The following is a 26,556-nucleotide window of genomic DNA, read 5'->3' on the forward strand; positions in this document are numbered from 1 at the left end:
ATGTGCCTGTAAAACTGCCTTTCCCCCAGTGAAAGGCTGGCTGTTCTTGTTTACTACTTTATGCAGGTATTATTTCCACCTCCCGCAGCACCGCTGTGAAATGTGTGTCTTGCCTTTGAACTCAAAGATCAGGATAAATTCTCCCCTTCACCAGAGTTTGACTTAGGTTGGGCAGGGTGAAAGGGAGAGAGGCAGCCTTAGTTTGATCCTGGATGTAATTTAGATGTATTGAGAAATGTTAAACCCTGGGTCTGTCCTGCCTTCTCCTTGCATTGCTACTGCACCAAGGCCAGCCCTGCCTCCTTCATCTCTGCTTGCCTGTAGGACTCTCCCTTCTTGGAGGGAACTCTCCGTTGCCCATTGCTCAGCATAAATGGTGTGGCCCGATGGAAACAAAGAATTTGAATTCAGGGAGCTACCTAATTTACCCAAACCCAGGGAACATGGGATTGTGTAATCTTTTATTGGCTCTAACTCTCGCAACTCCCTGTTTTCAGGTGTCAGGAACAAAAACATGTCCTGGGGCTAAATTGGTTTGAAGGAGTTTTGTTAGGATAGGACTGCAGTGGCTTAACAAACAAGATGGCCTGATCTTAAATCTAATTACAAATTCTCAATTGAAATACAGAAACTGCAGTAACTTTGGGGCCAGGTGTGCTTGTATTACCAGAGAGGGGTAACATTACTTCCTTGGGGCCAACATAGCCTGCATACACAGGTGCAACCTTCTGGTGGCTTTTGTGGCAGCTCCTGCGGGAGATGTTTTGAGTGCTTCAGATTAATCTCTGGCCTCCAAATATCCCATCAGCCCTGTCTGGAGTGATTTAGGGCAACAAAGATGACTCAAGGTCGGTCTTGCACATGGATCCCTGCTAAAAGGTCTGATATCACTTGCAATCAGCAGAGGCAAGATGTAGGCTGCCTACCCTTAGGCTAGCGGGTGCTGTGTCTTAAAAGCAAACTGGGGGTCAAAAAGTTTTTGGAAGCACCCTCTCTGGGGTTGCTGCTGCTCTGGGGACAGTCAGCTGGGAACCGCTAGTCATTCCTCTAAGAACACTTCTCCAGTTCATAAGGTATCCTGTGATGAAAATTTGAAACACTTAGTTATGGCCTTAAATACTTTGGTTAAAGCAGTAATTGTAGCTAATCACTGAAGGGAATAATGAGACACTTCTAGATATCAGATGACCTTAACACAGTAATACCTGTCTTGTCACGTTTTATTGTCTAGCGACATGATGAAGGTTTTGAAGATAATTGAATGGCAGGCATTCACGAGTGCAGCGGGTGATTAAAGGAGCAAATAGCCTAACAAGCATGGTCAGGTACTGCATGCATTTCAGCTGTTCATTTTGCTGAAGGCCAACAATTTATGCTATACCTAGTGGCTACCGACTCTCTTCAGACCAGGTACATGCAATAAAACTGGAATGTTAATTGGGGCTGACTGCAAGGCCTTAAAGGGACAGTGTCCTTGCAGGTACTGGTGATACCTTATTCTAAGTTGTTTCGCTCTTGAATTTTAAATCATGGTCGTTGAAATGCTTATGGGAAGGAATTAATAAAAGAGGCAACATGTTTTGACACATATTGGACATCCTCATTTCAAAGAGAAATCCAGGGCTCATTTTTTTCCTGCAGGCAAGATGACATAGCAAACGTTTTAAAGTAATGTCTGTGGTATATGAGAGGCACTGTACTAATAAATGTGGAAAAATGCCAGAGTTATGGAATTATTGACAGGTCTGATATAAAATTCAGTTTCTCCAATACGATTCCAGCTAAATAGAATGAGTGGGGTATTAGACTCTCAGGGTCTGTGACTGCAGGTATATCACTCACTAAACAGCTTCCCAGCTATGCAGTTAAGGGGAAAAGGCCAATGTTATGATTAAAAGTATAAGCTTGCCAGTACTTTTTCTACAGCAGATAGCTGTTTTGCTACTTGCAGCATTATTGACTCACCATGTGAATGCTGTTATAAACTGTGTGTCCCCCCTCCAGCTTTATAACTGAAGTAGGGATCCTTGAAACTTGGGAACAGCTCAAGAAGTAACTCCCCAAGAAATTGTTTAAACTTCAGCTGTCTAGGCTCAGTTTCCCAAAGGTATTTAAGGTCTAACTCTCCAGTGGCTAAATTCCCACCAAGGCCAGAGGGAAGTCAAGTACCCCTATAGGATTTAGGTTTTCAGATATCATTGTGAATTTGACCTCTAGCATCCGTAAAGTCTCCTGTTGAGTGGCATAAAATGTTTCCTGCTCTCCAGAGGTTAAGCATATTGGCTAGCTACACTAATCCCCATCTGTCACTAAAAAAAAAAAAAAGCGGAACTGAGATCAGTAGCTGGAAAGCAAGTGTCTCTCCAGTATAACACTAACTTGCTGGACCATCAAGCCAAGCTATGCTTGGAGGTTTGCCACATCTTCTGTTTTCTCATGGACTGGACATTGACAGCAATTGCAATCCTCATATTGCCCAGACTCTTCTGACATGAGAACTGTACAGTGATTACAGATGAAGGGTGTTGGTTACATCTGTTTCAGGGCTGCTCCACTCTCTCTGCTAACAAGCTGAACTGCCTCAGGCCAGTTCCCTGTTGTTTGTGGCTCTCCTACCTTTTCTCACACTTGCTCATGAGGCAACACACTGATATTTATTCTGTGTGGAGCTTGGCTGCCAAGCATGTCCTTAGCAACTCATGTCATGAGCTGGATCAGCTGGACAGCAGGCTATGAGGGACAGATACAGTTGTGGTGAGTTTTGAATATGATTAAATGCACAAAGGCTTAGGTGGTTTTAGCTTTGTAGCTCTAAAGATCATATAACTTGTAAAGGTATAGTGATTCCTCCTTAAGGAGATTTCCAAGTATTTCCTCTTTGAAGAACTGGACATATTCTATCCTGTGGAAAAGCTATGCCATGTTTTGACAGTTTTTGCCTTGATTTTTAGACTCCCTTGAACATGATAGGTTTATATTTTCACTCAAATGCCACAGACTTCTTGTATATATCCTCCTTTTAAATTCAAATCAGTAAAGAGGGATCAAAAGTCTATACCCACACCCTCATTGAATGAGGGCATGTAGCAAAAAATAGAACAGAAATAATAGGGAAAAGTATGGAGAAAAAGTAATTTATGGAAGCTAATGATAAGCATCTTGGCTTATTCTTATGTGAACCACTTTTTCTTTTTCGATACCTTTTTCTTAACTTTCAGGGAAGACAAAGATCGAGCTCATGGCACAGTGCAAAGGAAAGCTGAGCCTGTGTAGGAGGACGCTGAGCTGCTGGGATCTCTGCTTCTCAGAAATGGCTAATCTTCGTGTTCTAGTCAGGTTTTGTTGTTGTGCCAGCTCCTTTCTGCCTCCTCTTGTTGTGTCAGCTCCTTTCTGCCTCCTCTTATTGTTGTGTTTGGATAGCACCTCCTGCAGTGAGGGGGAAGCGTGCTGGTCAAGGAGGTGCTCACATGCCTCCTGTGGCCTCAGCTTCTCAGAGTACATTGTCCTTGTGGGCCATTTGTCACCTAGCCTTACATTTGGGATGAAAGAAATGAGCCTTTGAACTGAACTTTCCTGTCTTTTCAACTCTCACTTTATTCCCAGCCATCACAGTCAGGCAATATTGAGTCCTACACTCCGGAATATAGTCTGCAGCAATCTCTGGTCTGATGGCAGGGCCAGGGTATCTCAGTTGGGGCTTAATTTTGAGAACTCACTAGGTCCCAGCTTATTTCAGCCTTGTTGTCTTCTGCATGGGATTAGAGTGCCTCTGCTGTCAAAATTACTAATAGACCCCTGAGGCAGAAAATGTTTCTTCTGTAATGATATGTACTGTGCTACTTCACATCTGGAGTGCTGCAGGGCCGCTCGTTTGGCTACTTCTCACTTTTCTGGGGAGAGAGATGGAAAAATGACTGTCTTTCCTGGTACACCTTTAACATACTTTAGTTCAGTTTACATTAAATACCCAGGAGTGAGGACAGAATGACAGCTACTGTACTGTGTGAGCTGCCCAAAGGTAGACTCTGTTAATACAGAAGTTAGACAGTGTGACAGATAGATGGGAGATAAGAAAAAGGCTATTATCCCAAGGTAAAGTTATTTCAACATACTGCCAATAACCCCTACATATAATTTGGCTGAGAGGTGGGAGAGGCATGACTTCAGCTGAGATCCTCTGACTGCCATCTACACCTTGCAGTGAGGCTCTGACACTTTATCAAAGGCAGGGTGGGGGAAGAAAGATCAGTCTTTATATTCTGGGCAGATGTCCAATAAGAAACTCCAGCAGAAGATTAAAGTCTTTAACATGAAAGAGAGATCTAGTGCAATGTGTAATATCTAGCAGTTCTAAAAATAAGCATGTTTGTCAAGTCTGCAACAATCAGGCTGATTGCTAGCCTTGACAGCATGACATACAGCTCGCAATCTGGCACAGGGGAAAAATGTTATTCAAATATCTTCACAGGCAAGCTGGCCTTTGCATTTACGGGAGAGGGACTGCACAACAGCCCTAGCCTGGCATGCCTCATCTTTCTCCCCAGCGGTGACACCCCAGTTCCTGAGGAGCTGGGGAGGAGCTGGAAAGACAGTTTCTGAGGAGCATTCAACAAAGACCCCTGCCTGATCTTGAAGGTCTGACCAAACCCTTCTAATGGTCTTGCCACAGAGAGGGAGTCCCTGGCACGTCTGCTAGAGTGTCATATGTTGTGACTGAGTTGTTCAGACTGCCATCAGGAGAAGGGGAAAGATAAGCCCAGAGAGGTGATGACTCTTCAGCAAGCAGTGGCAGAGCTGGGGCTAGGTCCTCTCTCCACCTCAGAACACTGAGAACAGATAACTGACCAGAGAAAGTGCTGTACACATTGGATGGGCGCTTGTGTGCTGATTGATTTCACAGTGTACTTCCTTTTGAACGTCAAGTCCTCCTCTGGGAGCAGGAAAGGAGCACTACACCACATCCAATGACCAGGGAGTGTTTTGGGGGAGGAAGAAAACTGGGGTGGAAAAGCTGCATAACTTGACCGTAGCCATAGAGGAAGCTGGTGTTCAGAGTAGGATTCACATATGGAATTGCTCTCTTCCCGCTTCTACACATGCTGAAGGAGCACTAAATATAAGTTCAGGATATGGGACAACCTACCAGTCCATGCTCAGAAAGCTGCCCAGTATTTATGGCCAGGAATCCGAACAATGGCACACAGAGGAATTCAGTTTGCTTCCTGGGAGGGAGCTGCTGTGTTTGGGCTGCAAGTGGTACCTCTGTAGCAGTGCTCTGCTTCTAGGCTGACACAGTGCTTCTCCAAGGGAGGCACCAATGTGCAGGCAGCCTTTTTGTAAGGACTGAGCTCCAGTCAGAGCTGGACTGGGACCAAGAGCCAACTATATGCCCTAATAAAGAAGCCCCCCGACAGTAAGCATTTGTTCTTTCTAAGAAGTATGATTGACCTGATTTACTCTTGAAAGGGAAAAGGTTTTAAAAACTCACTTCAGCTTTTGTCTCTTCCTAACTGGGGATGAAGCAGGACACTCAGTGCTTTCTGTGAGTCTGAGACCTGCAATGAAGTCTCTGGGTATGAAACTCTAACACTCTGTCCCTTGTCTCTTCTGGCTAACCTTCTTCTGCACTCCATGAGCTCCACATTTGCAAACCACTCCTTTCATTTCCAAGTGTCCTTCTGATCCCCTTATCCTGCATAGGATTTTTTTTTTGCTTATTTTTTCTTTCCGGGAAGCCAAACACTAAAATCTGAATGTGAACATAACGTTAACCTTGCTAAACCCTGTTATAGGCCAAGAGAACAGCCACATGAATTACATAGCTAATGTTCTTCACCACCTCATTAAAATCCAGGACAGCTGAATGCAGATGCTCACATGACTAGAACTGCAGGCATTTGCAACCCTTCACATTAATAAAATTCCAGAGTACTTTATTAAAACATTGCAGCTCCACCCACTCCCCAAGACACCTCTGAGGTTTGTGAGCCTGAGGAAAGAAAGAGTCAGGCAACAGAACTATTTCTGGTTCTGGCAGGCGTCCTCTGTTCACAAATAAAGTTTTTGATTCCTGTAGCTTGTTTTCTTCTTTTAAATGCAGAACTTATGACTTCATACTTTCTTCCTGGGGCTAAGTAGTGCTGGTTCATACCCGTTATGGCACATCACCTTTTAGAGTAAATAACTTCTGATGCTCTGTTCCTGTGAAAATAAAATACAAGCTCCTGACTCCTGTCATCTGGGGTAGGTCTTATTTTTATGGTAATTCGCTAGGTTTGGAAAAATACAAATGTTTTAGGGAAATACAGCCACAGAAAGCTGGCTTAGTGTCTCACAGTTTGTCCCCAGGGTTGGACTGGATGGGGAACACCCAATTTCACTCACTGGAGGTCAGACCAGAGTTCATGCATGTGCTCCTTAACTGTTCCTCTGCCAGTCCACAAAGCTGTTGCCTGTGCTGTTGAGAGCCTGCTGCACCTCTGAGGCAACTGCAGGGGATTGTACTATCCTTGCTATAGAGAGAGGCATTGGATATACTGGGTCCATTAAACAGTTTGAAATAGTTCAGAAATTTTAGGTAATGAGAAATGACCTTGTGGTAGCATTTTGAGTGAGGACTGGGAAAGTGTTCCCGTATACAAACAGGTCCAAAATGTCTCTGGTTTCTGGGAAAGCCTTGTCCAATTCATCTTTGTAAAGTAAGGAATTAGTTAAATAGCTATAATTTATGTGCTCACTCACCCGTAAGTGTGAATCGCAATTCCTTGTCTCCTTGACCCTAAAGAGATATGTCTGGGTTTAATGACTCTAATTCAGATGGCATTTTACCCACAGACACTGTTGGCAACGTCAGCATTTCTTGCATGACAGGGTAAGGGTTCATTACCTGGGGAGAGCAAATCCAAACCCACACCTAGGAACAGATCCAATGCTAGTCTAACCATGCTCCAGCAACCCGTTTCCGAGTGCCCAACAACCTGAGCGCTGCTGATTGAATCTACCATCAGCAATGTGTTTTTCAAGATCCCAGCTGTTACCCTGGGCTCACCAGGAGGACTGGCATGCGAAGCTTTCAGGAGGGAAAGACAAATCCTGTTCTCTGCCAGTTTCAACATTGCTGTGTGATGTGTAGGAGGCAGCAAAGCATGTCCAGAAACCAGCTAAGCTGGAAGAACAGCCAAACCTTTTGTGAGTGGGGTTCCCACTTTCAGCTGAGCAAATGCACTAATGTTTCCTGAATGCATTATTTCTGACATTTAAAAATGCCTGGTTTTATAAAAGTTCAGTAAAATTTGGCTTTATTACAGTTGGTATGAATTTTATGATTGATTTCAGCAGAGCTAGAATTTTACCTTGGACATACAGACCCACAAATCATCTATAAAAATCCACCTGCTTAAACTTAGTCCAAAACATTTTTGTAGTCAGGTTTATGATATAAGATGGAAGATCGCACTGCCAGTTTGAGTCAGATGCTGAAAGCCCTTTCATATTTAAGGCATGATACTTGGGAATAGGATGACAGCCTGTACCATTTCACTCTTTAGTAGCACATAATAGAGCAAGTGCCACCTGTTACAAAAGCTGTCAGCACTCTCTTTGGTGGACGGGTGATCGAACAATGAAAAACACTTGTCTGATCCAGTCAGGATTTATGATGATATACTGCTGAGTACATTTTGGGTTTTAACCATAAGAAAACATACAAATATGAATGCATCTGTCTACATCACTGACCTTTGCCCCTGAGATGGTGAATTTCTTTATTCCGCCTTTTGCCTTTTACATATTTTGCTTGCAAATGTTTTATTCCATACCTACTTGCAAAGTTGCTTCATAACATTTCCCTTGATCACCTCTTTCATACACCCCATTACTGAGTTGCCCCAAATCTACACAACATCTGCCCAAACTCACCAGGATGAAGTTAGGTTTATAATTTTTTTCCCACTTCTTCCTCTCCTCCCCTGTTGTTTAAGAGAACCAGCTTCCAGCCAAGCTGTGTGGGCAGGAGACCCGGTAGGGAATGGAGGCCATTCTGCAGAAGTGCCTAGGAGGGTCACCCTCTGTTTAAACAGTCTTGCTTGCCATCACAAGAAGGATGCATATGGCTGGCTTCCCTTTTTCCCTGCATATGCATATGGCTGCCTTAGCTTAAGGAGAATATTTTTTCTCTCTCACCTATAAATAAATTTTGTAAGTTCCCTGAAGGCTTTGGGTGAATTGTGCCAGATGAACCTTGTTTGTTAGGATACTTAGCACAATTACCATATAACACCTGTTTTGTTATGACAACATTTCCCATATGTACAATCAATCCACTGTAGTCACCCAGAGCCTGAGGACTTACTTCACTTTTTACTTAAGGTTTGTTTTTGTTTGTTTAAATAAGCATTCAAGGCAAAACAAAGTGGAAATACAGGCATTTGATCAGGTTCCAGCAAGTAGCTCAGAGAGTTGCACGGCAAGCCAAGGAGAAGACTGCAGAGGTGCATTTCTACCCCATCACTGGCATGCTTAGAGAAATGAGGATGATTAAAATGCAGGTGAAAGAATAGAGTAGTGCTTAAGCCGTGATCTTGCAAAGACTTTGAAGCAGGTGAGCTCTTAGGGGGCTATCCAGGACCACCCTGATGTCCTTAGCTGTCCCTATGACTGCAGGAATTGAGCAAATAAGGTGCTTCTTGCAGGCTCAAAACTGGAAGCTTCAGAGCTTGTGAAAAGCCTGGGAGGAAAGGGCAGAGCTCCTGACGTGCTGGAGTGCTTCAAGGTCCCCCTTTGTAGGTCCGTCTCCCTCAGCAGGCCAAGCTGTGTCTGCACTGTCACACCACTGTGCTCCTGACCATAGTTGAACCCCAGCGGCCTCTGTTTGTCCTCTCTAACCATGTCACAGCCTCCTCCAGCTTGGCTCTGATGCATGGAAGCCAGCTTCTTCAGGGGAAGGATGGAGGGTGGAGAAGGTGCTGGTGGGCAAGTCACCTCCTGCCTGCACACGTGGGCCTGATGCAACTGTTACACCCCAAAAGGGCCAGGAGACCGTGGACATGTGGGTGCAATCAGTGGTCTCACTTTCTTGGGGACTGCCACTGAAGGTGTGGAAGACACAACAAGGGAGTTTCCCCTCACAGCTCAACCCATTCACTCTCCATGATGATGCCATGTATGTGTGGGAGGCAGCCTGTGCTTAGTAGAGCAAACTGATGGAGCATCTATGTTGTGTAAAATCCCATTGGTACCACAGATACGTGTAGAATCACAGAACCACAGGAAATCTGAGGCTGAAAGGGACCACAGGTAGGCTCCAGTCCAACCTCCTGCTCACAGCAAGGTCAACTATGAGAGCAGATCAGGTGGCTCAAGGCTTTATCCAGCTGAGCCTTGAAAACCTCCTAGAATGGTGATAGCACAAACTCTCTGGGTAGCGGCTTCCAGTATTCAACTGTACCCATCGTGAAAAAGTTTTTTTCTGATATCCATTCTGAACCTCTTGTTTCAATTCATAACCATTGCTCCTCGTCTGCTGCCATGCACCTCTGTGAAGATCCTGCCTCCATTTTCTCAACAACTTCCCTGTAGGTACTGAGGGGCTGCCCTTATGTCCTCCCAAAGCCACCTCTTCCCCAGGCTGAACAAACCCAGTTCTCACTGGGTAAGTGTTCCAGCCCTTACTACCACAGTGGTCCTCTGCTGACCTCGCTCTAGCTTATTGATGTCTTTCTTGTACTAGGTGGTCCAGCATGGAACTTCATGTCTCTGGGATGAAGACAGAAAAACATCAGCTACAATAGCACCACCTGCATCAGGTTTTATTTTATGCCTGATCACAGGCACAGTGAAGCTTTGCTTCACTTTCAGCTTTGTGAAAATGTCACAAAGAAAACTTTAATGGATGTGCTTATAGCAAATGTCAGTTTGTTACTATTTTGGATTTTGGTAATACTAGTTGTTTTTTTTTTGTTTTTTAAGAGATATACAGAATTAGGAACTCCATATATGTAGTTTGAAAGCACATAAAACATATAGAGTACTACTACTATTTTGAAACATTTTCCTTTGTATCAGTCAGATTTGCAATATATAGATGTACAAAACCTACCACTTGGTTAAGTTTTTTTTTTTAAATTCAGAAATAGAAAGCTTCAAATTTATCTTCAAGATGAAGATTTATTTTTGCAAAAAATTGTTGAATCACTGTGGAAAACTCTATCAAAATGCCAGATTTCAGCACACAGTTATTTTTCCATTATGGAAAAAATGCTTACATTGAAAGATGAGTCAGTTCAAGAGTTTATGAAGCTGAAGCAGTTGTTATGTTAACGTTGATTTTTCTAAAGGATGGTTTCTTATTTGATACAAACTGGCATACCAACATGCCACCAACTGCAGTTGACAATCTGATCTTGAATGTAATCTCCCAGCTCAGAAAGTCTAAATGCATTACAAAAGTAATTGGAAAAAAATCATGGTGAAAAGGCCATCAAGAACAACTCCATAAAAAAAGATGTAGGTGCATAGGGTGTCCTTATACTATGGCTTGCTGGGTACTAAAAGGATTTATTGAATAAAAATATGCTTGTCGTGTTCTGATAATGTTCTCCAGTCATTAGGTGCCAGACACTGAGCAAGACTGGACTGAGCTACGTGGATTGTCTGGCACAGTTCTGTCACTCTGATTTTTTTTTTACTTCCTCAAAACTAACAACATGCCAGCTATCAGTCACACAGTTCTCCTTTATATAGTAGAGACTACTGTACTTCTCTGATTTTCAAATGAAGTCATGCTTAACTGTATTTACATATATCTTGTGAAATACAAACTGTGGTGCAAAACACTGCTGTACTTAATTTCTGTAAAAATATCCATTTAAGACACCCCAACTGACATCAGTCACTGAGAAAAATGCATTTAAAATGTCTATGCTCTGACTTGTTTTTGCACAAGAAACCACATGCCGCAGATGCACATTTTGTTTTCAACTACAAACTTCAGACTTTTTTTCTCCCTGCGAGGCATACTGAGCTACCACTGCTGAGTGGTGCAGAGGATTTAACAGGCACAGTTAGCAAAGAACCCCCTGGAAATCCCATCAGTGTGTCAAGACTGATGTTATTGATGTATATGGGGAGACTTCTCATTCCAACCCCTGCTGCTCCTTTAGAAACCCAGAGGATTGTTAACATGGTTAGAGAGAGTTCATGAACTCTGCTCTGTATGAATGCAAAGTATCTGGAACATTGATATGGAAGTGGAGACTTTCTTGCCTTTGTTTCTATTCATGTTCCTTTACATAATATTTTAATGATTAAGAACCAGATTTAGCCCTCTGATATGCCTGCTGACTCCTCTGAAGTCACCTGATTGTTACCAAACGCAGAATTCAATCCCGAATTCTGTAAAAATGAAGTGATAAAAATTCCAGCTCTTCCAACTTAATAGAACTTTTAAATAAAACCATCCCCTCTGGCTCCTGTCATCTATTGTTAATTCTACTAAAAAGAGAAAAAGAAGCTTAAAAGACACAGCACAACCCTGTGGATCTGGCTTTTGTGCCAGGGGCGTAAGCATAGGGTAAGTTCCTTCCAGGGCTTTTTTTTACCAGTGTTACACACACTCTGCCAAGCAAGTGAAGGGCCTGATCCCTTCTAGCATCCTCAGTGATACAAATGGCTTCTAGGGTGGCAGATGTAAAGCCGCTTTCCCCCAGCAGCCAGAGGTTCAATTGCAGGAGCTGAACTGTGCCATCAGAAAGCATGCCACAGCATCAGATGCTCATTGAGCCATTTCACAACATTCCCAGTATAAACCAGTTCCCACTGGAGTAGTGTGAAACACTGGGGTGACCATGAAGTATGGAAGTTGAAACAGTCTTTCCTTAATTTACCACACCTAAGCCTCACTTGACAAAAGTTATGTTTTTTTGCTGGACTAGGTCCAGCTCCTTCCCTGCTGCCAGCCTGCCACCAGTCACCTCCACTGCCTTCCTTCCCTCTCCAGAGAGGTTCAGCAGAGCTTGTTAGACTGGGTCCTGTTCTTCACCCATAAAGTGCTCTCACTTCATGAGCCAGGCACCACGTACTGGCTGGGAACTGCTGGAGGGGAGGAAGGTCTATGCTATAACCTCACAGACACTTCTTGAACTACCTATTTACAAGGCACTGCTGAGATGACCCCTCCTGATTATTTTTTTTTTTAATACAGCTTTCTCTTTTTGACAGCTTGGACTCTTTTATATTCAGTGGGCCAAATTCTAAGGAGTATAAAATTGATTTAGCTTGCATACAAAAGGTCATCTTATACTGTGCTCTGAATTTCAATTTCTGGGTACTCTAAAGTTATAGGATGAGTTATGAAATGTATAATAGCTACTAAATAATTTTAAACACCTTATAGTTATAACTAATAAAATGTTTACAGCTAGCACATAATTAAGGAAACTGCTTGTTACAGCTCTAGGCTGGTAGATCACTTTGGGAGAGTAAATACATGCTGCGGCAGCAACCTAGTTTTTACCAGGAGTTTGTTCAGAATAATAGCTGGGGCAGTCACTGAATTTTCACAGCTATCACACTAAGTAAATTCTGAAAGACGATGAGATGGAACTCAGACATGGTGAAAAGAGGCATCCTTGACTGTCCTTTCTACCATGCCTTCTCATTTTGCTGGCTTGCTTCATGTGTTTAGGTTAAGGGAAGTTTAAATAAAAGGTTCTAGCCTGAGACTGTAATGAAATGCAGTGATTTCAGATGTGATGGTTGATGAACATGTGTCCTGGTTTCAGCTGGGATGGAGTTAACTGTCTTCCTAGTAGATGGTACAGCGCTATGTTTTGAGTTCAGTATGCGAAGAATGTTGGTAACACTGATGTTTTCAGTTGGTGCTAAGTAGTGTTTAGACTAAAGTCAAGGATTTTTCAGCTTCTCATGCCCAGCCAGCGAGAAAGCTGGAGGGGCACAAGAAGTTGGCACAGGACACAGCCAGGACACCTGACCCAAACCGGCCAACAGTGTATTCCATACCATGGGACGTCCCATCTAGTATAGGAACTGGGAAGTGTGGGGGGGAATCGCCGCTCGGGGACTGGCTGGGTGTTGATTGGTGGGTGGTAAGCAATTGCCCTGCGCATCATTTGTACATTCCAATCCTTTTATTACTACTGTTGTCATTTTATTATGTGTTATCATTATCATTATTAGTTTCTTCTTTTCTGTTCTATTAAACCGTTCTTATCTCAACCCATGAGTTTTACTTCTTTTTCCCGATTTTCTCCCCCATCCCACTGGATGGGGGGGGAGTGAGTGAGCGGCTGTGTGGTGCTTAGTTGCTGGCTGGGGTTAAACCATGACAACATGGTAGCTGATGTAACCTGATACCATATTTTCTCTGTAGTAAAAAAAAAAAAAAAGAGAGATTCATCGACAGCTGCTTGTGGACACAGTAATTTGTTCAAACCAAATGCTAAAACAACAAGAAGCCTACTGCTGCTGCCACCACTGAAGCCACAAGCAAACAGCTCATATCTTGGAACTGAAGTCTAACTAAACAGGCTGCCTCTCTGCATCTAGAGAGCATGTGGCCAGATGAACGCTGAGCAATATTGCCAGTTCTAGTTAGCTCTGCCTAATGATAGGCCATAACACTTTTATGTTTTTATTCTGCTTTCAGTAGACATTTATCCAGCAACACACTCTCTTGCAGTGTAAATTTATCTGTCTTCAACAGAAATAAACCATATTTCAACCAGCTACATTTTGCCACTAGACATAACATTGCTCTGCTTATACTGTCAATGATCCTGTCATTTTTTTCTAGAGTGTTGTATGATATTGTGCTTCTGGGTCCTGCTATAACAAGTGAAGTCAGGAATTCCCTTCTCAGAATGAAGCCTTCATTGCTGATAGTTGTATTGACATGGAGATGATGGCTGAGGGTAACGTGTATTGAAGGCACAGCAGCCTGCTGAGATTGGTGATAGTAATTTCTGAAATGCTTAATATAATCTTAATTTTTTTTACTATTTTGTCAAGCAAAGACATGCTTGGTTGGAAGGTATCATAATTTCAAGAGTTCAGGTCTGAACCTAGCTTTGTTTTATACCTCTTTTAGACATGACAGCACACGTGCAGACTCCTGAAGTTCTTCCTTGTATCCAGGTCCTCTTACTTGGCAAAATAAGTGGAAAAGGCATCAGAGTCATCTTTATATTTGGCTGCAGGCTGTGTGGGATTTCTGTTCTTAGCAGTGCCAGTCCACCTGCATGCAAGTCCCCTGCATGTGAGTCCACAGCAAAGTCCAAACTCTGCTCTCCCATTATCTAAAAGGCTTCATTAGTCTTCAAGAAGGGAGAATATACTGCTGCTTCTGGGTACGCAGCTCCCAGGATACACAGGTAAGAAGGATAAATAAGATCTGATAAGAAGGATGCAGATTCATTATGTGTCTGCCAGCAGGAACACGACACAGAAACCCTGATTGTGCAGAAGGCTGTCAGTTCAGAGAGACACTTAAAAGCAAACCTTGCCCTCTGCTCTTTCTTCATCCTAAGGTGAAAGGACCACTGAGATCAGTGACTTATGATTGATCATTGTTACTATCCGTTATGATTAACTTTAAGAATGTGAGACCTTTGTCATCATTTACATGACTGTAATATCCCTGGCTGTGGTGCAGTTTTGGGGATAGGATGCAAAGGAATAGTCCTTTGAGATGACATGGTTGGTTCCTCTGTATTCTCTTCCTGTGTCACAGAGCAAATCTTGCATTTGCTCATCCAGCTGGAATATAAATGACCATTTCTGCTGCTGGTGCACAAACCAGGACAGATCCCAGGTTCATCAACTGTTACAGAGCAATTATTAAATGTAGCAACATGTGTTCACCCATGTGCTCTTGCTTGCTGCCTGGACAGGAACCATCCCTTCAATACACTTGAGGTTGAACCTCCTAGATAACTTTTTTACCAGCTTCTAGCTATTCCGTGGTCAGAAAAGAAAGGGTTAAAAGAACCCGTTAGCTTTTTTATCACTGAATTTATGATTATTAGCTTACAAAATTAAATTGCATAGAGAAAGGTCCCATGGTTTGGAACTTTGAAACATAACTTTTATACAAGTCTTAATTACAATTTCTCATCAATAATTCTCAGAAAATGGTTTCATTTTATTGCCAAGCATTGTGTTTTTATGAAGGGCATTTTCTTCAAAATAACAAATGTTTCAGGTGATTTATATCTATTTTTAAACATAACACCTTAGTATGCACTCTACCTTATTACGGACATCTGTCACTCATGCTTCAGTCCAGTGGAATTACTGGTGAAACTATGACTAATAAAATTGGTTGTGAACCAAAATTCAATAACAGCAAAGTTAATTACACATTTGCAAGAGTATAAACTTACAGTTTGATCAATATGTAAATTCTGACCTTCAATGGTCTTTTCAGCCTTCTTTTAAGCTTTTAGTCTTGCAAAGATTAACTTAACTGCGTAGAACTTCCCTTTATGAAGTTACCAGAATATGAGAATAAAGAATTTCAAATAGTAACTTTATATTTTTCAGAAATTAAAAAAAATGCAAACATTACAGATGCTGTAAGTGCTCATTCATCTGACTGAATAGCAGCATTAAACTGATATATATTTACTATAGAAAGAATTGCTAATTAACAGGTTTTGATATTTCTTTTCATATAAATTATGTTATTAATTGTATTAGCACAGCATGCTTGCAACACACTGCTTGAGACTCCAGTCTGAACAGAAGAGGAGTTCTGTATAAGGGATGGTTGTCAAATCAAGGCTTTTATGAAGTTATATGTCTCCCAGGGTCTGCCAGAGCAGCCTTTAGGTATCAGTGATCCTCTTTCCCTGACTAAATGTCTACTTTTTTATCTACCTTTCCTGAATTGGATCTAAAGACACCAGTGCATTTGGTTTTATACTGTTTTTCCTAGGGAAACCATTTCTCTTGCAGATTAAACAGGCCTATCATACCCTGTATTTAACATTGCTATGGATAGCAATAAGCTTGACACACACAAGCTTTATTCAGGGCAGTCAAGAAAACATGTTTTTGGACACATAACTTTCTGGTTATGCTGTAATCTGACCTTGGGTTGACATGTTGTTTGAGTGAACAATTTGCAGAATACTGCCAGCTGCACCACAAAAATTCACTGAGAAGGACATTGTTTCTATCTAGACATTCATCATTTGCATGTTTGCTTGGCTGGTTTTGTGTGTTACACTTGCGTCCTCAGAGCCAGCAGGTAATTGCAGTGACTGGGATGGAAACTGAAGGAAGTCCTAGCTCAGACATGAATATATCCTATTGTGTAATATGATGCTGTATTTTTTCTGGAGGATTTGTGGTTACAAAGCAAACCACAAGACCAAAGCAATTGAATGCTTTCTAGCATGTTTAGACTGAATGGCTTCTACAGTAGGACATACATGCTCCGGTTCAGCTCTAAGGCAGCTCTTAGACACTGAAGTAGGTTGCTTGATGGACACTGAAAGGACTGACTGACTTTAAAATAACCTGGAGAATTTCACTGAATGTTTTTAAATTATTATTCCCTCAGGAAGATTACATGCCTGATTGGGAATAACAGAGAGAATTTTATTTGGGAGGTGTGGAATCTTATGGCTCAACTAATTGTAGCTTTACTTCTGGAGCCTACCTCCATGTCCTACCATCCCACTATTTCTAGATCTATCAAGAGTCCCAGCTGTTCCTCTTTTCCTTTGTGGCTGGCTTTGTCAGTGCTAGAGCAAAAGAGCTAGCCCAGGAACGTTTACTCCTTCATTTTAAATGGTGATGGGAAACTAATTTCTCTCCTGATTTAAACTAATATCCTCTGATATTATCAGTGTTACTTGGGAACCTCTATATGCTTCATGTAATTAATTCCTCTATTTCTGTCTTCTTAAGGTGACAGAATTACTGAAGAGAATAAAAACCCCAAACATTGTAATTTGCTTTAGTATCAACAACAATTTCAGGCTTGACCAAGGGGCAAATAATGTTGCACGGGAATAGTGTTTTAAATATACAAAATCAGAACATTATACACATCACAGGATCATAGATTGTCAGTCTATAACAGCATGGAAAGCTTACTGTAGAGTCTAGCCCAAGAGGCACTCTTTAGAAGGAGGTGTAGTCCTTCCTGATCTTAAGCATCCCTTTTCCCCAGCACTAACGTAACTGGGAAGCGGAGGACTCAAGCAGCTTGCATGAGGCCCTTGGTACCTTGCAGAACTGGCTGCAGCATTTCTGTTGATGAAAAAGCCAGAGCTGTGTTACTGCTCAGTGCTGGAGTACAAAGTTTAGTGTATTTTGCATGGTGTTTGCTAAAAAAGGCTTTGTAACCTAAAATGTATATTTTGCCCTTGTTAATGTGATTTAATTACAATGCTGAAATAGAAACAGAAAAGTGAGTGTAAAGTATCAGGGAACACACAAGAAGCGAACCTAGGGAGAATTACTTGGTCATTGAAATCTAAAAGTCAGGAAGGTTTCGATCTTTGGGCTCACCTATAATTTGTGCACCATAAATGTAGACTGAAGTCGTTAGGGACTTTGTAATGACAGTGCTGTCTATAACAGTATCATCAAGAAAGACATTGGCATAAATCATTGGCACTTTGCAAAGTGTCACTTCTGTCAACCTCCCAGTGATGTGATCTTTAGTCTTTCAAATCTATAGACTGGCATTTGGATCAGCTAAGCACCTAACATCCTGTCTTGCATATTAAAGCTGCTTTAGCCAATATCTAAATGCTGAAGTAATGCCTGTTTAAAAATATTTTTGAATTATTTGCATAATATAATCCCACTACTTCAAAGCTTTCCTTTAGGGCATAACTGTACAGTCTGTCCTCTGTTGATGAATTCACAACTACCTTAATCAATAATAAAAAAACCTCTTGCTATTAATTGAAGCAAGAAGCCCTGTAAGATGACTAAATGGATGTTAAGAAAAATCAGATACTAAAATAATCACAGTTTATGTAATACTTTCAAACAAATATTACGAAGACTAAAGCTTTCCAGTTTGAAATTGTTTTAGATAATATACGGGCTTTTTATGGATAGGAATTGCGCTTGTATGTATTGATATAAATAGACTAAATAACATAAGAAGATTTAATAACGGCTGAAAGTGGACAGCAAGCAAAGAAAGCTCTCTTCCATCTCTTCAGTGAACCTCAACACTGGAATTCAGTAATGTAGCACCTCTGGACAATACTGAAATCCTATTGGAATTCTGTTGTTTTCCCATGGGTGAGTTTTTAGAGATGAAGTATTGCTAGATGTGTAAACATCGCTGAGTATGTTCCCAGTACTGGACTCCTGTTAGCGATACTGGTAAATTGTTAGAAGGCCCTTGGTATGGTCTTGTTCAGTGGCTGTTGTCTCAAGAACATTGATTAACTGGTTCAGATGTTGTCATAATGGCTACGTGAAGCTACTAAGAACTGTGTGCAGAACTTGCAGGTGTCCTTATGACCAAACTGAGATGACAAAGTATAATCACTTCATTAGACTCTTCTCCTCCTTCTTCAAGCTATTACAGCTCAGGGTTGTATCTTGTATGAGATTTTAGAAGAGTTTTCTTTGGATTATGAGCATACTTGTTGAAGGCACTTTAAGAGCCCTTGTAGTCTGTGCCAAAGCCAAACTGATTGATATACCTACCATGTAATTTAAAAGACTTTGCATTTGTATACAGAGATGCAATGAAAGGCATGAAATTATCTTTGCCACAAATAAAAATATATGTAGCTCTATGGAAGTCAGCAATTTCATCATCATCTACATCCAAGACTAAACTAGCTTACTCACAGTCTAGAAGGCATGTGCATCTTAGGCTGCAGATGTTTGGAAAAGGCTAGATTAGACAAGTGGATTTCATTCTCTTGCCCACTGGCCTCTGGAGGTTTGTGGACAACTACTAAAGTGCCTATAAAAGGTTACTAAAAGACAGATCTGTTTTCAACACATTTAGGTATCCTCTCCTTTGTTGAAAAAATTGAAGAGGTTGAATGGAAGGCAATGAGACATAGCAATTAGATCAATAATCAGCATCTTCAAACTCAGGCTGAGTTTTAAGATATATATTACAGGTGTTCAGATTTTACGAAGGTCTTACAGAATTCTGGCATAAGTAGCTGTACAGTCTCATTTGTCAGTAAATAAACAAATCTGGAACTATTATTTAGAATATTGTGGTGTATATAAGCTCTGTGATGGACTGAAGCCCTATTGTTGATATTCTTTTCCCAAGCATAACGTAATTTTGGTTTATAATTACCATCACAACAGAAGCGCACAGTAGAAGAATGGCAATATTCCAACAAAAACTTTACAACAGTGAGAATCACAGATGGATGACCTCACAAATTGATTTTATTGTGTTTTTGATTGCCAAAGGTAATAAATTAGTAACTTAGCCAGGTTGTATCGATAAATTTGAAGCAAAATGGCTACAACTGGACATGGTATAAACAAATGTGCTCAGAGTTGAAAGATTTATACCTCTTTTGGCATAAAAGCTGCCATATCTTTCCAGATATGTTGAAGTCTTCAGTGTCTAATTTGGAAAGCCTCTTTTACAGGCAAGAGGAAAGAATAAAATTCTACATTATAAGCCTTTAATGATCGAAAGTGCAAGCAATAGATGTAGTTTCCTATTTAAAAGACCAGAAGATATTTTAGAATTAACTTGGAAATATAGTAACAGCGTCATCCATCATTCACGTGAAACTCAAAGGAGAAGCCCCTCTTCCACCTTTATTATTTAATGTTAACATATTCATAGTGTATCTCCTAGATTTTTTTGTGTGTGTGTGTTTAAGCTGTGCAACAGTGAAGTCATAGCTTTCTGTAAAGATCAGGAAGGAAAACTGAACTAATATATGCATTTCTGCTTACTGATCTTGTTTATCCATAAGCTCAAAAAATATCTGTTCATGTTTACATGACTTTTTCTACTGTGCACTATGTTAAGTGATGAGGGATGAGACACTATCTGTGTATTTAAAGGGATAGAATGAAAGAATTACAAGGAAGATTTCTATCAAGTGTTTGGCTAGTAATTGGAAGCAAAAGAAGAAGCCATCAGCGCTGAAATTAATGACTGTCTTGCCATGGGCTTTATGGGGCCAGGATTTTCTTCCCTAGTATGCAGACCAGAGAAAAACAATTGCACAAATCATAATGGATTCAGGGATAAGTCTGGAAAATAAAGAGGTGGTACTCCAACTCCATTTCCAGTTTTTTCTGTAGCTACATGTTTTATCTAACCGATCAGCAGCAAAACAGAAGGTCATTAGATTTCATAGGTAACATTTTATTGCGATGAACAAATTAATTGCATCCAAGGCAGGGGCAGAGGACTGGTCTCAACAGGAAAAAACCCCTCCCCTGATACTGCATTTCTTCCTTATAACGGACTCAGCATCCAAGGAGCTGAATGATTTCACCAGATACTGAGGTCAATGAGCTAAATTCTCTGCTTTTATACAATGTCATTATAGTGTAACTCTGCTGAAGCCAGTTAAGTCGTACCAGTGGAAAACTGGTCTAAATGAGAATGGATCTGTCCCAAGAAGGAGTGAAGATGCTCAGCAACTCAAGAAAATGCTGTATCTCTTATAGCGTAGCTTCTTGGCAGAATATCAGATGGGAGAATAAGATTAAGGGAAGTCCCACGTCCATTCTGCTTTAAATGTGCTCTCTCACTTGACACAGAATATTGTTTTTCCCACACATATAAGCAGCAACGATTCAAATCAAACACAGCACTTCAAGAAACAATTGCTCCACACCTAGAAAAAACCCAATTACGTTAATTCAGTGCTGGGGGCCACTGAGTGACAGGGTAGCCTTACATCAGTATAGGCATAAATTTCTTCAAGACCAAGCCTGAATCTCTTTGTAGTGCTCAGATGGACAAGCCCTCTCAGTGATATTTCATCTGTCTGCAGAGAGCTTTACTGATGGGTGTGGACATACACATGCACGGCTGTTTGCTTTCTGACTCCTGAACCCTGAACTTTCTATCACTGTCTCTCCAGTTTGCTCCTCTTCACTTTTGAGTTTTATCTACTTAAAGAATTCACTGAGATTTCCTGCATCTTCTTTTCCTCTTTCCAAGCATTGTTCATGTTTCTTCCACTTTCTCTGTTGTTCTGACACAGACAGTTCCTCTCTCTGCTCATTTCATTTGCTTCCAGGGCAAGAATTTGGAGAAGCAGCATCAGCATCTGACTCTTCCCAACATCCAAGATTCAGCTGGCCTGGAAGAAGATAGTAGTAGTAACTAGTAACTTCACTGAGTAAGCTGTGGGCATAAAATCTCATAGTTTGGGGGGAGGGGGCTGTAGGAGGTTTATTGCATAACCGTAGGTGATAAGTGTTAAGAGGTTGGCTACCAAGGTGGCTGATTTAACATATTGCTGTGCTGATTTCCCCTTCTGGGACTTTCACAGGGACTAGGCATTGAGTTCTTACTGATTTTCAGGAAATTGGGCCTGACTTTCCCAGGACCTTTGAAAATGTCTGCTATTATTTAAGCAAGTCTTTAAATTCTTGTACCAGTTCTAATAAAAGGTGTTATTGCTTCACTTATCCTTTACCAGGGAGGCTGATGACTACCTGGGATACAGCAGACAGTAACTATTTGCCTCTTTAAGTGCCTGGTCCTAAGTGGGAGATAGCTGTAGCAAAGTAGTATCTTCTTATCTCCTTTCTTCCTGCCTCTATCACCGTCAAAATATTCTCTCTCACCACACTTCATAAGGAGCTTTCACCTAATATGAATTTTCTACCTACTATTATTTGTGATGGTCTGTCTTTCCCAGTCCCTGTGTAGATTTTGTCAATATAGCTGAAAATGCTTCAAGCCTGAATGTCACTACGTGTTTGCAGAACAACATAACAGAACCTGTGCTGGTCAGGGCTGCAAGGTGCTATCACTGTAGTTAATTAACTAGCTTGACTCTTTAGTAGTAAATTGGGTTTTGTACTAATACTGAGACATTCTCAGGATCAACACATCTGAAGAAGTGGAAAATGCCTTTGATCTGGCCATTGTAATCAAAATAGTGCAAAAGATCAATTTAAAAATGCATTATATATTTTAAAATTATAAAACCATAATCTTGAACCCTGACTTTTAAAACACAAAGATGTAAGATGTACTTGTGGCTCTTAAAGTCTCCAGGACATTTTTCAGGAAATGGTTCTCTAGCTTTGCTTCAAGTATTACTTACCCTTACACCTAGTATCTGGTAAAGGAGCTTAGAAAAGTGTTTGCATCCTCAGTAAGTTATCAGAAAACATGTGTCAAAATACTCAAAGACAATACGCACAACTGTTCCTTATGGACTTATGATGACAATGTGTATCAAACACTCAGCACATATCTAGGCAGCAGCTAAAGTTCAGCTACTCAACTTTAACCCCCAAGAAGAGGTCAACAGGAAAAAGCAATGCATGTTAAAGCTCACACTGATGTTAAGTGAGATTCCTTCAGTGGGGCTTGAACTCCTACTCAAGATATCAGCAGTGGGGCTGAGTACCTTGGAATGCAAATTGAGCTTGTTACTCAGCATCACAGGAGTCATAAAAGTTCTACATCAAAGATACAGATACAAGCCGAATTTTATCCGAGGGATATTTCACCACCTACCCAACACCAGCTTCCAATCTGAGACAATGGCAGGGAATACTTTGAACTACTTCTCATGGCAGGGCATGTAAACCGCTGCTGATTAGGTTCCTTCTGGCTTCACAAATACTTGATCATTGTTTGTTGCACTAAATTAACACCAGAAATGCAAGATCTTGGAACAAAGGCTCCATGAAATGCTCTCAAAGATGAAAATCCTCACACCTTACAACCTCCATTTTTATTGAATGATCTTTAATTTTCAATCTTTCATGTACCAATAAAAAAAAAGAATCTCACTTCTGAGTGTTGCCAGACTAAATAATGAAATGTACAGTTTTACTGGCCATGAGATGACTCCAAACTTTAGTCATTAATTTTAAATAATTTAGATACCTGCTTCAGCTGCAAGCATGGCAACCCCCCCCAGCCAACCAACCAAAAAAACCCTGGGGGACATGTAAGAGAATGGCACAGGTAACTAAAGTGCCCTAGTTTTTATAGGTCATTGTTGAAAGTTCAAAGCACATGAAAGGGCCCAGCAAAGAACCAGAGGGATCACATTTTATTCCTCTCTTAAATTAGGGGGAAGGATGTACCAAGGAAGTGAAGAAATTCAGATAAACTGAAGGGAAATGAAGTGGAGCAATAAAATTCAAAATAATGATAATTTGCATAAACTCAGGTGTTTTACTGTTAGTAGACTGAGCAATAGAATGAAAGGGAATAAAAGACCATGCAACAAAAGGCATACAAAGGATAAAAAAAAGAGAATGGTACAACATTTTTTGTGGTACTGGCCACACAGGCTATAACTTATGAAACAAGACCAATGAAAACAAGACTCAGCAGTTTGGACCTCTGTTTCATTCCTGTGATGAAGATGAGAGAAGAGATACATAAATCAGTTTTTTTTTCTCTTAACTTCTGGAAGTTTTTAAGATACTGCACTGCAGAATGAGGTACAAAAATGCAGACAGATAGCTGAGCAGGGATGTTCATCGGGAAAGGAGATTTGTACCTTTGGGCTTGTATTTCAACCATAATTCTTTTTTTACAGGTCCTCTTTGTATTGTTTTTGCTGAGGGCACTTTACCTGCTGTTTCTTTCTATGCCACTCTGTACTTCTCCTTTTAAAAGGTGAACTCAACCTTTCATGCTGACCACCCTTTGGTGAAAGCTGTCCTGCCATTGCCCACCAGTGAATGCCAGTGAGCACCACCACCCAGCTGGCCCTAGTAGAGCAAATAAAGCCACAGGAAGTCTGAATGTGTGTCAAATCTGGGCTCACCCATGGAAGATCTTTTATACTCTGCAGTTGTTTCCTGGTGAATCTGTGTGCTCTGCTGCCTCTGCAATATTCATTAACACAAGTCACTTGTACAGTAAATATTTATTTAACTTTAAGATTTATATAGTGTCTTTCCCTACAGCATCTAGGTGGTATTTGCAGAAATTAAAAACATAAGTTATATGAAGCTTTCAATAATGTTTTGCATTAAACTGCTACTGTTGTCAGAAATAAATCAGCCATATTGTCATGAAATGAAATAAACCTAACAAAACCCAAACAAGCAGAAGTACAAAATCAATCAACCAAAAGCTAACCAAATAAATGTGGCTTGCATAAATACAAGCAAGAAAGATTGGCTATCAGCTGCATCTCTGAAATACCTAGACATGAATGAAAGCAGGCATCATTAATCTGCATTGATTGCACTTGTTTGCTGTGCCGTGCTTCCTATCTGACCTGAACACTAGCTGGAAGCCATATTGCTAACGTTATTTGTAGGCAGATGTATGTTTGCAGCAGAGCCAGTGTTAAAGGCGAGCAATTACGGTAACTGCTAAGTTTAGGAATGTGAAAGGGGAGCATTTTTCTCTGGCAGCAAAGGCAGTTCAAGGGGTTCCAGCCTCCTTGCTCATTTTCTCCTTTGTCTCTCTGTTCATCACTCCAGTGGTTGCTTAAGGGCAGCCATTAGTGCAATTTTGCTATACGGTCAATCGGTGAGTTATTTTAGATTAAATGCCTCCAAAAGCACCATTAACAAAGAAAATCAGAAAGAACAGCAAGCTCCTCCAGTTGTTGCACTGATCCAGTTTAGGAAACAACCTCACAAACAGCTAAACCAGCACCATCAAGAGACCACTGACCTCTGGGAGAGAAAAGAGAGGGAGAAACAGAGACTGCAGAAAGCTCTTCAGCTGGCTTTACTGCCAGGGAAAATGTTTGTGTAACTACACACCAAGTTAGGGAGCTGTGCCGGTCTCCAGTGGTGGCTGCAGGAGAAAGAGACTTTTCCCTTTCCCAAGGGCCTCAGGTGTCTGAAGCTGACTCTGGTCACCACAGGCTTATGGATACGGAGCTGCGTGTGAGCTGCTACTTTAAACACTGCACACACCATAGCTTTGTTTTTGCTTTTCGTGTTGGGCTACATGCTCAACCCATGCTAAGGCAAAGCACTTAATCGACTAACTTCACGTATCTGAGTTAGGAAGGCTGCAATAAACAATTGCTTTGCTGTTTGCATGCATTGTTCCTAAAGGTTTCCTTTAGTGATTGATTTCTCCCAGAATAAAATACACAAAGAGAGTGAGGGATCCTGAATCTGCCACAGTGCTTCCAACTGAGCAGTTCCCATTGAAAGGTGGCCAATTCACTAGCTGCCCACATGGAAAGCCAAGCACTCTCAAAAACCTAATCCACGCTCAGAGCACCTTCTGCTCCATGATCTATAGTTCTATTTTACCTTTTCACCAGCTGATTATTTAAGTTCTAAAGTGTGCTGGATTAAGTTTGGTTTTCATTTGTACCCCGTCACAGAAATAGCACTACCCAGCTGTAGAAGGGAGCAAAAATGAATCCAGAGTGGTTTTACTTGCATATCAATCCTGCAGCCATGACTCTCCCTGCTTGCATTAAGCGGGATTTATTTTTCCCTTTGTGAAGAATCAGTGGTTTGACTTATGATATTACTTAGCATGATGACGCTAGTGCAGGGACCAGCTCTTATTACAGTGATTTGGTAACAGATGCAGATATAAATGAATATACCTTAGAACAGCATTTTCCCATCTTTCTCCTTCTAGTACCATATTGTGCTTTTTAAAACATCCTTTACAACTTCGTGCTAAGGAAACCCATCTGCATCATTTGCCCCTTTAAAGACCATCTTTGGCGAAATAGATTTCACAGGCAATGTAGTGAGGGTTTCATAGGAAATTGGATTTTTTTTCCTCACTTCGTTGTACAAAAGGTTAAAATTTATTTCTGTTTGATCGTGCACACCTCAAAGATGTCCCCTGCAGGCTCTGTCTGTTGGCAGTTAACATGGGTTTAAAGAATGCTCTCTAGGCCATTTTGCAGTGAGAAAGTAGTAAGTCTTACATGGAAATGCAAACAAAACCTTTAAAGCTTTTGATCTTCTTGGGGACTTGATGAAATCTCTTGAGCAAATTGAAGGATTACATGCAACAGCAAATATGTACAAGTATAACAAATTAACTGTAAATGATATAACTAATCTAAAATGGAAGTATAAGATATTACTGTCTTATGGCAGCATTTGAACTTTGTTTCACTAAAACTCAAGGATATTTTAAAAGAAATGGTAAATGACTATTGACTACAAATATTCATTCAAATGCAAAAGAGAATTGCTCTGGGGTTTCTTTTCCTTTAATCTCCTTCTGATTTGATCTAAGCACATCCTTCTAACCTTAATGCAGAGGGGTGGGAGGGAATGGGGGGGATAAGCTGTGAAATTCATACTGCTAATCCCCTGAGGACTTTCTAATCAGACAAGAGCCACTAGGGAGATAGTTTCCTAAAGGTCTTTTGTTTCTCCTCATGTAAAGAACACAGAGAGCAGGTACAC

This window comes from Haliaeetus leucocephalus, unplaced genomic scaffold (genome assembly GCF_000737465.1).
Source record: "Haliaeetus leucocephalus isolate CR32 unplaced genomic scaffold, Haliaeetus_leucocephalus-4.0 Scaffold566, whole genome shotgun sequence".
NCBI classification, from domain to species: domain Eukaryota; kingdom Metazoa; phylum Chordata; class Aves; order Accipitriformes; family Accipitridae; genus Haliaeetus; species Haliaeetus leucocephalus.